This window comes from Leucopleurus acutus, assembly GCF_964270905.1.
Source record: "Leucopleurus acutus genome assembly, chromosome: 2".
Classification (NCBI taxonomy): domain Eukaryota; kingdom Metazoa; phylum Chordata; class Mammalia; order Artiodactyla; family Delphinidae; genus Leucopleurus; species Leucopleurus acutus.
Genome location: NC_139143.1, coordinates 106,049,933 through 106,067,358, shown reverse-complemented (window position 1 = coordinate 106,067,358; position 17,426 = coordinate 106,049,933).

Sequence of the window (17,426 nt, the reverse complement as noted above, 5' to 3'; positions counted from 1 at the left end):
TTTAGGGCATACCCAGAGGAAGGATGAGTTCAGAGACGGAGATTTGAACTGAGTTAATCATCCCAAATTTGACCAACAAATCATTGTATTTGTTTAAACTTACAAGCAATCATTTGAGTAGGGTTATTTATCAGAAGACAGTCCGGGAGCTCAGAGTCTGAAATCAAAATCAGTTCTAGAATAAACTTCTATTTTATAGGAATGAGTTTTGTTAGCTGTCATCATTGGTTAAATAGATATATGATAGATAGGTGCAGAGAATGTGGACTAGCTAAAGCTTATCCCTGGTCCCAGAGATTCATGGGAGACTCAGTTTTGGCTTGAGGAATTACCCCAAGACCATTTCAATGAGATTATACTACTATAGTATAATGAGACTACTACCCATACATGTATTTGGGGAACCAAGGATGTTCCAAAATATCATGGTGATATCAATATGTATGAATTCTAGAGACCCAAGTTAAAAGAACTAAATAGGGGCTTCCCTGGTGGCGCAGTGGTTGGGAGTCTGCCTGCCGATGCAGGAGACGCGGGTTCGTGCCCCGGTCCAGGAGGATCCCACATGCCTTGGGGCAGCTGGGCCCGTGAGCCATGGCTGCTGGGCCTGCGTGTCCGGAGCCTGTGCTCCGCAACGGGAGAGGCCACAACAGTGGGAGGTCCGCACACCACAAAAAAAAAAAAAAAAAAAAAAAGAACTAAATAATAATCTGAGTGCCATTTAACTCAAGACATTTGGTTAAATCACATTATATAAAGAAAGTCTTCATTATATTATGATTCCTTGTTTTAAGACAGAAAAACTGATGAACAATATAACATACTGAAGAGCATTACTCACAAGGAGACTCTGACTGAGTTCGAAACTAATCTCATGTCTATATTAGTAAATCACATGAAAAATTAACGATAAACTAATAATTTAACACTATAAGTGAGCTTAACTGCTAGGATGATTTTTCTGCCCCCAAATAGGCAGCTTACTATATAAGAAACTTGAAAGCACAAAAACAAACAAATTATCATTTCTCAAAAAAGCCACTCACGGGTTTCCCTGGTGGCGCAGTGGTTGAGAGTCCACCTGCCGATGCAGGGGACGCAGGTTTGTGCCCCGGTCCGGGAAGATCCCACATGCTGCGGAGCGGCTAGGCCTGTAAGCCATGGCCGCTGGGCCTGCGTGTCCGAAGCCTGTGCTCCACAACGGGAGAGACCACAACAGTGAGAGGCCCGCGTACCGCAAAAAAAAAAAAAAAAAAAAAAAAAAGCCACTCACATTAAGCATAATGGAATTGCACATCTTCTTAGCACAAAACCAGGACAAAATAGTACTTTGATGTTTGTGAAATACGCATCAACTTAATTTATTAAAATCTAAATAAAATGTAAAATACAGATAATGAAGAATATAATTTCTCAGTGAAGATGACCCAGAAAATCAAATAAGCATTTTTAACTGTGTTTTCTCCATCACCTGAAAATTACTATGGTTTCTGTCTTAAATTACTGCATTTTTTCAGTTCTGCAGAAGTTCTTCATGTGTAACTGAGAATATGTTTATAATATCTGCCAAAGCAAAAACTGCAATGGACAAAATTAAACAGGCAAAGAACACTCTATTCAAGGCTACTGCAATAGAGGAGAAAGGTCAGAACTCAGTCTGAGCTCAATCTACTAAAACAAAGGATTGGAGAGTTTTTAAGAGCTGGAAGGGGAATGGTAGGCCACTGTGTCTGCTAACTATCTTTACCTAAAGGAAAAGTGAACTTCCTCTAATCTTCATGACAGGAGGTAGTTTTACAACTTGGTGTAAGATGCTCACTAAAGTTAGGCTCCTACCCTCTGGAAGCAACGGGAGATAAGGGTGCTCTCTCCCTTGATAATTGCATTTCAAAGGTATGACTCCCAGGTCTTTGAGAAAGATTGTCTTAGGAAGTCAAACTGGCAAAAGGCTTTTAACATTTTGCATCTCAAAGGGGCAGAGAAAGAATTTACAAGTTTTCTAAAGTAACTTAGTAAAACTCTAAGAAAAGAAAGGTCAAGGACCTCAAGTCAGGAAGAAACCTGTCTAAACTTGAATCAAGCTGTGGGGAAGGTTAAAGCTGTCTTGATCTTACCAAATCTATATTCACACATGTGTATTTGAGCTAATCTGTTGGCCTTTCACCAATAGTAGACTCTACTTCTGCCCGAGATTTCAAGTCCTTTTCTTTTATTCCAACTGACAATTCAACTGAAGGAGTTGCAGGGGTGAGGATCAAAGGCCACATGCAGGGACTCATGATGGGTTTAAGTGCCTTGACATTTATTAGCGTAATCTAATGGGAGAGAATCTCTTCTGTTCTAACAGCTTCCGACAAGGCAGTTCCTCCTCTCAAATATCTGCTACAGTGTTTACAGTCCTCACAGGCAAGTCTTTTTCCATAAATCTAATTAAAATTCTTCACCTCCTATTTTAATGTTCTCCAACCTGCCCTTGGAAATCATCTCCTTCTCTTTCTCTGTGCAACTATTCTTTGTACAATATAGGTGAAACATGAATTTCTCCCATTGTATTCATTTTTTCAGGCTAAATTTTTCCTGTCCTATCCTATGTCTTTTCCATAGTTGAATCATGTTTGTGCCATAATAGGTTAGTAGAAATATTTGGGAGCCAGAGAAATCCAGTTTCTCATCCTGGGTCCCCCACTTTTTTCTAGCTAGGGAGCCTTGGACAAAATTTCAGAGTCCCAGTTTCATCATTGTAAAGTAGAGCCAATAAAACTTATTTTGAAAGAGGAAGATTAAATGAGGCAATGTGTTGAGCACAAAGCAGATGTCTAATAAATACTAGTGCCCTTCACCTTTCTTCTTTTCTCAATCGCCTACTTTATTTTATTTATTTATTTATTTATTTATTTATTTATTTATTTATTTATTTATTTTTGCGGTTCGCGGGCCTCTCACTGTTGTGGCCTCTCCCGTTGCGGAGCACAGGCTTCGGACACGCAGGCTCAGCGGCCATGGCTCACGGGCCCAGCCGCTCCGCGGCATGTGGGATCTTCCCGGACCGGGGCATGAGCCCGTGTCCCCTGCATCGGCAGGCGGACTCTCAACCACTGCACCACCAGGGAAGCCCCGCCTACTTTATTTTAACCTAACACACTGGCCACTGACTCTTCTATACCGAGAGGAGAGACAAAAATAATTCACCAATACATACAGTTTTTGAGCTACCATTTCACTGATGGTGATGAACTCCACATAAAAGTCATATAATATATCGCGAAGATTTGGAAATATCAGTCAATCCTTTAATTTATTAGAATAATGTGGTAACAATGTTGGAAACCAAATTATGGTTTGATGTGATTGATTTTAAAGGGGAATTAGAAAAAACATTTTTCATTCAATCTCTCTTAAAAACAAGTTAAATCAATTTCTTTAAGTTCATGAAGGCCAAAAGGGCTTGTAGATTCATTTCCGCTCTCTGATAAAGAAAAATGTCACATGTAAATAGTGAGGGTATTTCCTTTGGTGAAGGGATATGGGGGAAGAAACTAGCTGATCTGTTACAGCACGGATGCAGTACAGACATCAGTTTATGAACATCCCAAGTGATCATTCAACTCTTCCTTAAATCTAAAACAAAACAAATTCTCTTCTAAAAACTGAATGGTTTTTATCCTCATAAGACACGTGAGAATATGTCGCAACTCTTTGGTGCTATATTAACACAGGGTCAAAAACAGATAGGCAGCTGAGTAAAATGCAAATAAGCCTATCCTTCCCAGAAAGCCAGACAATAGGTGTGTTTACTAAATGTATTATGTCCAAAATAGAATATATTGCCAGGGGCTCTAATAAGCTTATTGAATTCATTTTGATGAACTAATTATCTTGAAAATGCCCATCTCAACTTCCTTGATATTCAGAGTCATGTCCTCTTTATAGGGAAGTGTTAGACGGGCATCTGCTTCTGGTGCATTTCATCTTCCAGTCAACAAGGCATATACTGAGCATCTACCTGTGCAAAGCCATGCTTCAGTCCCTTTACTAGTCACTGTTAGAGACACAGGGATGTGGAAAACAAGGATGCTTTCTTAGGAAATTTAAAATCTATCTGGGGATACAAAATGTAGAGAGGGACCTATAATATCAGGCATATTTCACATTTTATTTCTTTCTTGAGAATCACCACATTATTGCTTCATTGCTTGACCATTACCTCTTACTCTCTATTAGGTAAGGCAATCAAATGCAGAAGAAAACTAAGCATGTGTATAAAGGCTATGATTGCTAAAACTTCTCTTCAGTGATGTTAAGAAGTCAAAGGTAACTTGATTGAAAGGCACAGCTGGTATTGAGGAGAGAGAATTAATATCTGAAAAGGGAGCAAATGCAAATAAATATATGATGGATTTTATAAAATATGAATAAGAATGAAAGGGATTCACAGTCAGGAAATAATGTAAAGAATATAATTACATTTCCTGAGGTCCAACCTAAAGTAATTTGGAAATGTAATACTGTCTTTTAAGACTGTTGGTAACTAAGTACTTGCTCACTGCTTGAAGCTTTTACTAAATGAACTCGATACGTGATAGCACAAAGTAAAGACCCTAACCATTTTTACACTAACATATGTTTATTTCATACTAAAAAGTTCAAACCAGTTCAGAGTGGAGGCCTTCATCATGACTGTCCGCTTCACATCAGCTTTTCCTGTTCAGGTAGGCTTTGCACGTTGCAATTTACATTGTAATTCCAACACAGCTGTCGTTCACCTTCATTTGATCTGTGGAAAATCAAGAACCAATAGTGGCGATAGCCAAACAAAGTAAAGCAGAATTTGAGACGGGGGTGATGTAACTTGACCTTCTCTTATGATACACACACCTGCTATTATCACTTGGTCTGGGTTAAATGCTTTTAACTAAGCAACCGATCTGGTGGCACAGTGTTGTGTAACAGAGAAAATTATCTCCGGAGCAAGGCTGTTATATGCCTTCATTTCAAATGGCACCTAGGTTTATTCTCACAGACCGACTGAAAAAAATAATAGAATCTGATCTAATAAGTGCTGATTTCAAAACCTGCTGGCTAAGACTCAGCTGCTTGATAAATTGAGTTTAAACAGAACCAGTTAGAAGGAATATCACTTTTGGGGGGGGAAAAAAAAGCAAATTTCTGATAAAGATACACTCAGACAGAATTCAAACCTAGTCCTTTGGAAATAAAAGTATTAACTAGCAATGCACATGCATCAAAAGCTAAAGTTGATAGAAAGGACCCTTCCCAAAGACCTACTAGGCTTATCCCCATAAAAATTTCACACACACAGAAACACGCACCATTAAATATTATTATTTAACTAAAAACCTCTTTGAGCATAGCCAAGCCTCAGCACCTGACACTATATAAGCTTCAAACAAGCCCTCTTGGAGAGGTGTGGGTTATGAAGGACCAGGACCCGCCCCCTCACCCCACCCCAGGACCTGGTATGGCTCTTCCTGTGGCTGGAGTGGGAATATGGTGCTGCCTAGCCCCCATCCCCCCCAAGCACCTGGGCCTCATGAAAACTGAGGCTCATTGTGTCCCCCGACACTCCCCCACACACACAGGGGTTGCCTTGAGAGTTCCAAGCTGTCAGCTCAACTGTAAGAACAAACACAAATTAAAAATAAGAGGTTTAACTCTCCCTGTTGAAAATGGGGGAGAGATTTCCATCCCCTCATTTCTCTTAGAGCATTTACCTTAAAAAATTTATCATTGGGGGTACTTTTGCATCCTTTTGAAATGTATAAAAATCCTTTTGAAAACTAGATAAAATTCTTGCCAGGTTTATGAACCAGAATCATCTTTTTCAAGGGCCTAGGAGCCCTTTCTTTGAAATGTTAACACCAAAGGAGATAGCACCTCTGTTTCCCAGTTTCCGTGAAAGGGTAGGGACCTAACTTCAGGGGGTCCCTTGCTCCAAGTAGCAAAACTAACTACAGTCATAAAAACAAGACATTTTTTGTCCTCTGGATAAGGCAATTAGCCAACAACACCCCAACTAGGAGGACAATTTAGGATGAACCATATATGACAAACTGTGCTATCAAGTCCTCTTACTTGAGGACTAGTTATTATTCATCTTGAAAACATGTATGTGACCTCTGGACAACATTAAGTTCACCAACATTCTCTTTATAGGGGTCCCAGAAGGAGAAGAGAGAGAGAAAGGACACGAGAAAATATTTGAAGAGATTATAGATGAAAACTTCCCTAACATGGGAAAGGAAATAGGCACCCAAGTCCAGGAAGTGCAGAGAGTCCCAGTCAAGATTAACCCAGAGAGAAACAGGCTGAGACACATAGTAATTAAACTGATAAAAATTAAAGACAAAGAATAATTATTGAAGGAAACAAGGGAAAAATGACAAATAATATACAAAGGAACTCCCATAAGGTTAACAGCTGATTTCTCAGCAGAAACTCTACAAGCCAGAAGGGAGTGGCATGATATACTCAAAGTGATGAAAGGGAAGAACCTACAAACAAGATTACTCTACCAGGCAAGGATCTCATTCAACGGAGAAATCAAAAGCTTTACAGACAAGCAAAAGCTGAGAGTTCAGCACCACCAAACCAGCTCTACAACAAATACTAAAGGAACTTCTCTAAGTGGGAAACACAAGAGAAGAAGAGGACCTACAAAAACAAACCCAAAACAATTAAGAAAATGGTAATAGGAACAAACATATCAATAATTACCTTAAAGGTGAATGGATTAAATGTTCCAACCAAAAGACACAGGCTTGCTGAATGGATACAGAAACAAGACCTATATGCATGCTGTCTACAAGAGACCCACTTCAGACCTTGGGACACAAAAAGACTGAAAGTGAGGGGATGGAAAAAGATATTCTATGCAAATGGAAATCAAAAGGAAGCTGGAGTAGCAATACTCATGTCAGATAAAATAAACTTTAAAATAAAGAATGTGACAGGAGACAAAGATGGAAAGTACATAATGATCAAGGGATCAATCTGAGATGAAGATATAACAATTATAAATATATATGCACCCAACATAAGAGCACCTCAATACATAAGGCAAAGGCTAACAGCTATAAAAGAGGAAATTGACAATAACACAATAATAGTGGGGAAATTTTAACACCTCACTTACAACAATGGACAGATCATCCAGAGAGAAAATTAGTAAGAAAACACAAGCTTTAAATGACACAATAGACCAGCTAGATTTAATTGATATTTATAGGACATTCCACCCCAAAACAGCAGATTACCTTTTCTTCTCAAGTGCACACAGAATATTCTCCAGGATAGATCACATCTTGGGTCACAAATCAAGCCTTGATAAATTTAAGAAAATTGAAATCATATCAAGCATCTTTTCTGACCACAACACAATGAGATTAGAAATCAACTACAGGGAAAAAAACGTAAAAAGCACAAACACACAGAGGCTAAACAATACATTACTAAATAACCAAGAGATTACTGAAGAAATCAGAGAGAAAATAAAAAAATACCTAAAGACAAATGACAATGAAACATGATGATACAAAACCTATGGGATGCAGCAAAAGCAGTCCTAAAAGGGAAGTTTATAGCAATGAAATCCTACCTCAAGAAACAAGAAAAATCTCAAATAAACAATCTAACCTTACACCTAAAGGAACTAGAGAAAGAGGAACAAACAAAACCCAAGGTTAGTAGAAGGAAAGAAATCATAAAGATCAGAGCAGAAATAAATGAAATAGAAACAAAGAAAACAATAGCAAAGGTCAATAAAACTTAAAGCTGAGAAGCTGTTTATCTTCTTTGAGAAGATAAACAAAACTGATGAACCTTTATACAGACTCATAAAGAAAACAGAGGGAGAGCACTCAAATCAATAAAATTAGAAATGAAAAAGGAGAAGTTACAACAGACACCACAGAAATACAAAGCAACATAAGAGACTATTACAAGCAACTCTATGCCAAGAGAGTTGCTGGAAGACAACCTGGAAGAAACGGACAAAGTCTTAGGAAGGTATAACCTTCTAAGACTGAACCAGGAAGAAATAGAAAATATGAACAGACCAATCACAAGTAACGAAAATGAAACTGTGATGAAAAATATTCCAACAAACAAAAGTCCAGGACCAGATGGCTTCACAGGTGAATTCTATCAAACACTTAGAGAAGAGCTAACACCCATCCTTCCTAAACTCTTCCAAAATCTCACAGAGGAAGGAACACTCCCAAATTCATTCTTCAAGGCCACCATCGCCCTGATTCCAAAACCAGACAGAGGTACTACAGAAAAAGAAAATTACAGACTAATATCTCTGATGAAAATAGATGCAAAAATCCTCAACAAAATACTAGCAAACAGAATCCAACAACATAATAAAAGGGTCATACAACATGATCAAGTGGGATTTATCCCAGGGATGCAAGGATTCTTCAATATGCACAAATCAATCAGTGTGATACACCATATTAACAAATTGAAGAATAAAAACCGTATGATCATCTCAATAGATGCAGAAAAAGCTTTTGACAAAATTCAACACCCATTTATGGTAACAACTCTCCAGAAAATGGGCATAGAGGGAAACAATCTCCACATAATAAAGGCCATATATGATAAACCCACAGCAAACATCATTCTCAATGGTGAAAATATGAAAACATTTCCTCTAAGATCAGGAAGAAGACAAGGATGTCCACTCTCACCACTATTATTCAACATAGTCTTGGAACTTCTATCCACGGCAATCAGAGAAGAAAAATAAATAAAAGGAGTACAGATTGGAAAAGAAGAAGTAAAACTGTCACTGTTGGCAGATGACATGATACTATACATAAATAAACCTAAAGGTGCTACCAGAAAACCACTAGAGCTAATCAATGAATTTGGTAAAGTTGCGGGATACAAAATTAATGCACAGAAATCTCTTGCATTCCTATACACTAACAATGAAAAATCAGAAAGAGAAATTAAGGAAAGAATCCCATTTACCATCACATCACAAAGAATAAAATACCTAGGAATAAACCTACCTAAGGAGGTAAAAGACCTGTACTCAGAAAACTATAAAATACTGATGAAAGAAATCAAAGATGAAACAAACAGATGGAGAGATATACCATGTTCTTGGACTGAAGGAATCAATGTTGTGAAAATGACTATACTACCCAAAGCAATCTACAGATTCAGTGCAATCCCTATCAAATTACCAATGGCATTTTTTTCAGAACTAGAACAAAATATCTTAAAATTTGTATGGAGACATAAAGGACACTGAATAGCCAAAGCAAACTTGAGGGAAAAAAATGGAGCTGAAGGAATCAGACTCCCTGACTTTAGACTATACTACAAAGCTACAGTAATCAAGACAACATGGCAAGGCTCCGGCTTCAGTCGGAGCACAGGGAGAGGACTGGAGGCATGAACACAGTCTGAAGGGGTTAGTGCACCACGGCTAACTGAGAGGGAGCCTGGGAAAAAGTTTGGACCTGCCGAAGAAGCAAGAGACTTTTTCTTCCCTCTTTTTTTCCTGGTGCACGAGGAGAGGGGATTAAGAGCACAGCTTAAAGGAGCTCCAGAGACAGGCGCGAGCCACGGCTAACAGCATGGATCCCAGAGACGGGTATGAGACGCTAAGGCAGCTGCTGCCACCACCAAGAAGACTGTGTGTGAGCACAGGTCACTCTCCAAACCTCCCATCTGGGGAGGCTGTGCAGCCCGCCACTGCCAGGGTCCCAGAATCCAGGGACAACTTCCCCGGGAGAACGCACGGCTTGCCTCAGGCTGGTGCAACGTCATGCCGGCCTCTGCCACTGCAGGCTCACCCCGCACTCTGTACCCCTCCCTCCCCCTGGCCTGAGTGAGCCAGAGACCCCAAATCCACAGCTCCTTTAACTCCATCCTGTCTGAGTGAAGAACAGACGCCCTCCGGCCTACACACAGAGGCGGGGCCAAATCCAAAGCTGAGCCCCGGGAGCTGTGCAGACAAAGAAGAGAAAGGGAAATCTCTCCCAGCAGCCTCAGGAGCAGCAGATTAAATCTCCACAATCAACTTGATGTACCCTGCATCTGTGGAATACCTGAATAGACAACGAATCATACAAAATTGAGGAGGTGGACTTTGAGAGTAAGATTTATTATTTTTTCCCCTTTTCCTCTTTTTGTGAGTGTGTATGTGTATGATTCTGTGTGAGATATTGTCTGTATAGCTTTGCTTTCACCATTTGTCCTAGGGTTCTATCCGTCCATCCATCTTTTTTTTTTTTTTTTTACTTTTTAAAAAATTTTTCTTAATAATTATTTTTTATTATAATAACTTTATTTTATTTTACATTATTTTATTTTATTTTATCCTCTTTCTTTCTGTCTTTCTTTCTACTTTTTCTCCCTTTTATTCTGAGCCATGTGGATGAAAGGCTCTTGGTGCTGCAGCCAGCAGTCAGTGCAGTGCCTCTGAGGTGGGAGAGCCAAGGTCAGGACACTGGTCCACAAGAAACCTCCCAGCTGCACATAATATCAAACCGTGAAAAACTCCCAGATATCTCCATCTCAACACCAACACCCAGCTTCACTCAATGACCAGCAAGCTACAGTGCTGGACACCCTATGCAAAACAACTAGCAAGGCAGGAACACAACCCCACCCATGAGCACAGAGGCTGTCTAAAATCATAATAAGTCAACAGACACCCCAAAACACACTGCCAGATGTGGACCTGCCCAGAAGAAAGACAAGATCCAGCTTCATCCATCAGAACACAGGCATTAGTCCTCTCCCCCAGGAAGCCTACATATCACACTGAACCAACTTTAGCCACTGGGGACAGACACTAAAAACAATGGGAACTACAAACCTGCAGCCTGAAAAAGGGAGACACCAAACACAGTAAGATAAGCAAAATGAGAAGACAGAAAAACACATAGCAGATGAAGGAACAAGAAAAAAAACCCACCAGACCTAACAAATGAAGAGGAAACAGGCAGTCTACCTGAAAAAGAACTCAGAATAATGACAGTAAAGATGATCCAAAATCTTGGAAATAGAATAGAGAAAATGCAAGGAACATTTAACAAGGACCAAGAACTAAAGATGAAACAAGCAACGATGAACGACACAATAAATGAAATTAAAAGTACTCTAGATGGGATCAATAGCAGAATAACTGAGGCAGAAGAACGGATAAGTGACCTGGAAGATAAAATAGTGGAAATAACTACTGCAGAGCAGAATAAAGAAAAAAGAATGAAAAGAACTGAGGACAGTCTCAGAGACCTCTGGGACACATTAAATGCACCAACATTCGAATTATAGGGGTTCCAGAAGAAGAAGAGAAAAAGAAAGGGACTGAGAAAATTTTTTTAACATCTTTATTGGGGTATAATTGCTTTACAATGGTGTGTTAGTTTCTGCTTTATAACAAAGTGAATCAGTTATACATATACATATGTTCCCATATCTCTTCCCTCTTGCGTCTCCCTCCCTCCCACCCTGAGAAAATATTTGAAGAAATTACAGCTGAAAACGTCCCTAATATGGGAAAGGATATAGTTAAGCAAGCCCAGAAGCACAGAGAGTCCCATGCAGGATAAATCAAAGGAGAAACACACCAAGACACATATTAATCAAACTGTCAAAAATAAATACAAAGAAAACATATTAAAAGCAGCAAGGGAAAAACAACAAATAACACACAAGGGAATCCCCATAAGGTTAACAGCTGATCTTTCAGCAGAAACTCTGCAAGCCAGAAGGGACTGACAGGAAATATTTAAAGTGATGAAGGAGAAAGACCTACAACCAAGATTACTGTACCCAGCAAGGATCTCATTCAGATTTGATGGAGAAATTAAAACCTTTACAGACAGGCAAAAGCTGAGAGAATTCAGCACCACCAAACCAGCTTTACAACAAATGCTAAAGGATCTTCTCTAGGCAAGAAACACAAGAGAAGGAAAAGACCTATAATAACAAACCAAAAACAATTAAGAAAATGCGAATAGGAACATATATATCGATAATTGCCTTAAAGGTAAATAAATGTTCCCACCAAAAGACACAGACTGGCTGAATGGATGCAAAAACAAGACCCATATATCTGCTGTCTACAAGAGACCCACTTCAGACCTAGAGACACATACAGACTGAAAGTGAGGGGATGGAAAAAGATATTCCACACAAATGGAAACCAAAAGAAAGCTGGAGTAGCAATTCTCATATCAGACAAAATAGGCTTTAAAATAAAGACTATTAGAAGAGACAAAGAAGGACACTACATAATGATCAAGGGATCGATCCAAGAAGAAGATATAACAATTGTAAACATTTATGCACCCAACATAGGAGCACCTCAATACATAAGGCAAATACTAAAAGCCATAAAAGGGGAAATCGACAGTAACACATTCATAGGAGGGACTTTAACATCCCACTTTCACCAATGGACAGATCATCCAAAATGAAAATAAATTGGGAAACAGAAGCTTAAATGGTACATTAAACAAGATGGACTTAATTGATATTTATAGGACATTCCATCCAAAAACAACAGAATACACATTCTTCTCAAGTGCTCATGGAACATTCTCCAGGATAGATCATATCTTGGGTCAAAAATCAAGCCTTGGTAAATTTAAGAAAATTGAAGTTGTATCAAGTATCTTTTCCGACCACAATGCTGTGAGACTAGATATCAATTACAGGAAAAGATCTGTTAAAAACACAAACACATGTAGGCTAAACAATACATTACTTAATAATGAAGTGATCAATGAAGAAATCAAAGAGGAAATCAAAAAATACGTAGAAACAAATGACAATGGAGACACGACGACCCAAAACCTATGGGATGCAGCAAAAGCAGTCCTAAGAGGGAAGCTTATAGCAATACGATCCTACCTTAAGAAACAGGAAACATCTCATATAAACAACCTAACCTTGCACCCAATTACAGAAATAAAAACAAAAACCCACCAAAGTTAGCAGAAGGAAAGAAATCATAAAAATCAGATCAGAAATAAATGAAAAAGAAATGAAGGAAACAATAGCAAAGATCAATAAAACTAAAAGCTGGTTCTTTGAGAAGATAAACAAAATTGATAAACCATTAGCAATACTTATCAGGAAAATAAGGGAGAGACTCAAATCAACAGTATTAGAAATGAAAAAGGGTAAGTAACTTCTGACACTACAGAAATACAAAAGATCATGAGAGATTACTACAAGCAACTCTACGCCAATAAAATGGACAACCTGGAAAAAATGGACAAATTCTTAGAAATGCATAGCCTGTCAAGACTGAATCAGGAACAAATAGAAAATATGAACAGACCAATCACAAGCACTGAAATTGAAACTGTGATTTAAAATCTTCCAACAAACAAAAGCCCAGGACCAGATGGCTTCACAGGCGAATTCTAGCAAACATTTAGAGAAGAGCTAACACCTATCCTTCTCAAACTCTTCCAAAATATAGCAGAGAGAGGAACCCTCCCAAACCCATTCTATGAGGCCACCATCACCCTGATATCAAAGCCAGGCAAGGATGTCACAAACAAAGAAAACTACAGGCCAATATCACTGATGAACATAGATGCAAAAATCCTCAACAAAATACTAGCAAACAGAATCCAACAGCACATTAAAAGGATCATACACCATGATCAAGTGGGCTTTATTCCAGGAATGCAAGGATTCTTCAATATATGCAAATCAATCAACGTGATACACCATATTAACAAATTGAAAGAGAAAAACCATATGATCATCTCAATAGAGACAGAGAAAGCTTTCGACAAAATTCAACACCCATTTATGATAAAAACCCTGCAGAAAGTAGGCATAGAGGGAACTTTCCTCAACATCAAAAAGGCCATATATGACAAACCCACAGCCAACAACAACGGTCCTCAGCGGTGAAAAACTGAAAGGATTTCCACTAAGATTAGGAACAAGACAAGGTTGCTCACTCTCACCACTATTATTCAACATAGTTTTGGAAGTTTTAGCCACAGAAATCAGAGAAGAAAAGGAAATAAAAGGAATCCAAATTGGAAAAGAAGAAGTAAAGCTGTCACTGTTTGCAGATGACATGATACTATACATAGAGAATCCTAACGATGCTACCAGAAAACTGCTAGAGCTAATCAATGAATTTGGTAAAGTAGCAGGATACAAAATTAATGTACAGAAATCTCTGGCATTCCTATACACTAATGATGAAAAATCTGAAAGTGAAATCAAGAAAACACTCCCATTTACCATTGCAACAAAAAGAATAAAATATCTAGGAATAAACCTACCTAAGGAGACAAAAGACCTGTATGCAGAAAATTATAAGACACTGATGAAAGAAATTAAAGATGATACAAATAGATGGAGAGATATACCATGTTCTTCGATTGGAAGAATCAACACTGTGAAAATGACTCTACTACCCAACAGAATCTACAAATTCAATGCAATCCCTATCAAACTACCACTGGCATTTTTCACAGAACTAGAACCCAAAATTTCACAATTTGTGTAGAAACACAAAAGACCCTGAATAGCCATAGCAATATTGAGAACAAAAATCGGACCTGGAGGAATCAGGCTCCCAGACTTCAGACTATACTACAAAGCTACAGTAATCAGGCCAGTATGGTACTGGCACAAAAACAGAAAGATAGATCAATGGAACAGGAGAGAAAGCCCAGTGATAAACCCACACACATATGGTCACCTTATCTTTGGTAAAGGAGGCAGGAATATACAGTGGAGAAAGGACAACCCCTTCAATAAGTGGTGCTGGGAAAACTGGACAGGTACATGTAAAAGTATGAGATTAGATCACTCCCTAACACCATACACAAAAAATAAGCTCAAAATGGATTAAAGCCCTAAATATAAGGGCAGAAACTATCAAACTCTTAGACGAAAACATAGGCAGAACACTCTATGACATAAATCACAGCAAGACCCTTTTTTACCCACCTGCCAGAGAAATGGAAATAAAAACAAAGATAAACAAATGGAACCTAATGAAACTTCAAAGCTTTTGCACAGCAAAGGAAACCATGAACAAGATGAAAAGACAACCCTCAGAATGGGAGAAAATATTTGCAAATGAAGCAACTGACAAAGGATTAATCTCCAAAATTTACAAGCAGCTCATGCAGCTCAATAACAAAAAAACAAACAACCCAATCCAAAAATGGGCAGAATACCTAAATAGACATTTCTCCAAAGAAGATATACAGACTGCCAACAAACACATGAAATAATGCTCAACATCATGAATCATTAGAGAAATGCAAATCAAAACTACAATGAGATATCATCTCACACCTGTCAGCATGGCCATCATCAAAAAATCTAGAAACAATAAATTCTGGAGAGGGTATGGAGAAAAGGGAACACTCTTGCACTGCTGGTAGGAATGTGAATTGGTACAGCCACTATGGAGAACAGTATGGAGGTTCCTTAAAAAACTACAAACAGACCTACCATATGACCCAGCAATCCCACTACTGGGCATATTCCCTGAGAAAACCATAATTCAAAAACAGTCATGTACCAAAATGTTCATTGCAGGTCTATTTACAATAGGCAGGAGATGGAAACAACCTAAGTGTCCATCATCGGATGAATGGATATAGAAGATGTGGCACATATATACAATGGAATATTACTCAGCCATAAAAAGAAATGAAATCGAATTATTTTTAGTGAGGCGGATGGACCTAGAGTCTGTCATACAGAGTGAAGTAAGTCAGAAAGAGAAAGACAAATACTGTATGCTAACACATATATATGGAATTTAAGAAAAAAATGTCATGAAGAACCTGGGGTAATACGGGAATAAAGACACAGACCTACTAGAGAATGGACTTGAGGATATGGGGAGGGGGAAGGGTAAGCTGGGACAAAGTGAGAGAGTGGCATGGACCTATATACACTACCAAACGTAAAATAGATAGCTAGTGGGAAGCAGCCGCATAGCACAGGGAGATCAGCTTGGTGCTTTGTGACCACATAGAGGGGTGTGATAGGGAGGGTGGGAGGGAGGGAGACTCAAGAGGGAAGAGATATTGGAACATATGTATATGTATAACTGATTCACTTTGTTATAAAGCAGAAACTAACACACCATTGTAAAGCAATTATACTCCAATAAAGATGTAAAAAAAAAAAAGAAAAAGACAACATGGCAACATGGTACTGCCACAAAAACAGAAATATAGATCAATGGAACAGTGTAGAAAGCCCAGATATAAACCCACACACCTATGGTCAACTAATCTATGACAAAGGAGACAATGATATACAATGGAGAAAAGACTCTCTTCATAAGTGGTGGTGAGAGAACTGGACTGTTACATGTAAAAGAATAAAATTAGAACACTTCCTAACACGATACACAAAAATAAACTCAAAATGGATTAAAGACCTAAATGTGAGACAGGACACTATAAAACTCTTAGAGGAAAACATAGGAAGAACACCCTTTGACATAAGTCACAGCAAGATCTTTTTTGATCTTGAGAAATGGAAATAAAATAAAAAATAAACAGATGGGACCCAAGGAAACTTAAAAGCAAAGGAAACCATAAACAAGATGAAAAGACAGTCCTCAGAATGGGAGAAAATATTTGCAAAGCAATCAACGGATAAAGGATTAATCTCCAAAATATATAAACATCTCATGCAGTTCAATATTAAAAGATAAACAACCCAATCATAAAATGGGCAGAAGACCTAAATAGACATTTCTCCAAAGAAGACATACAGATGGCCAAGAAGCAGATGAGAAGCTGTTCAACATCGTTAACTATTAGAGAAATGCAAATCAAAACTACAATGAGGTATCACCTTACACCAGTTAGAATGGGTATCATCAGAAAATCTACAAACAACAAATGCTGGAGAGGGTGTGGCGAAAAGGGACCCCTCTTGCACTGTTGGTGGGAATGTAAATTGATACAGCCACTTTGGAGAACAGTATGGAGGTTCCTTAAAAAACTAGAAATACAATTACCATATGACCCGGCAATCCCACTACTGGGCATATATCCAGAGAAAACCATAATTCAAAAAGACACATGCACCTCATTGCTCATTTCAGCACTATTTACAATAGCCAGGTCATGGAAGCAACCTAAATGCCCATCGACAGACACAGGGATAGAGAAGATGTGGTATATATATACAATGGAATATCACTTAGCCATAAAAAGGAACGAAATTGGGTCGTTTGTTGAGACGTGGATGCGTCTAGAGACTGTCATACAGAGTGAAGTAAGTCAGAAAGAGGAAAACAAATATCGTATATTAATGCATATATGTGGAATCTAAAAAACGCTACAGATGAACCGATTTGCAAGGCAGAAATAGAGACACAGAGGTAGAGAACAAATGTATGGACACCAATGGGGGAAAGC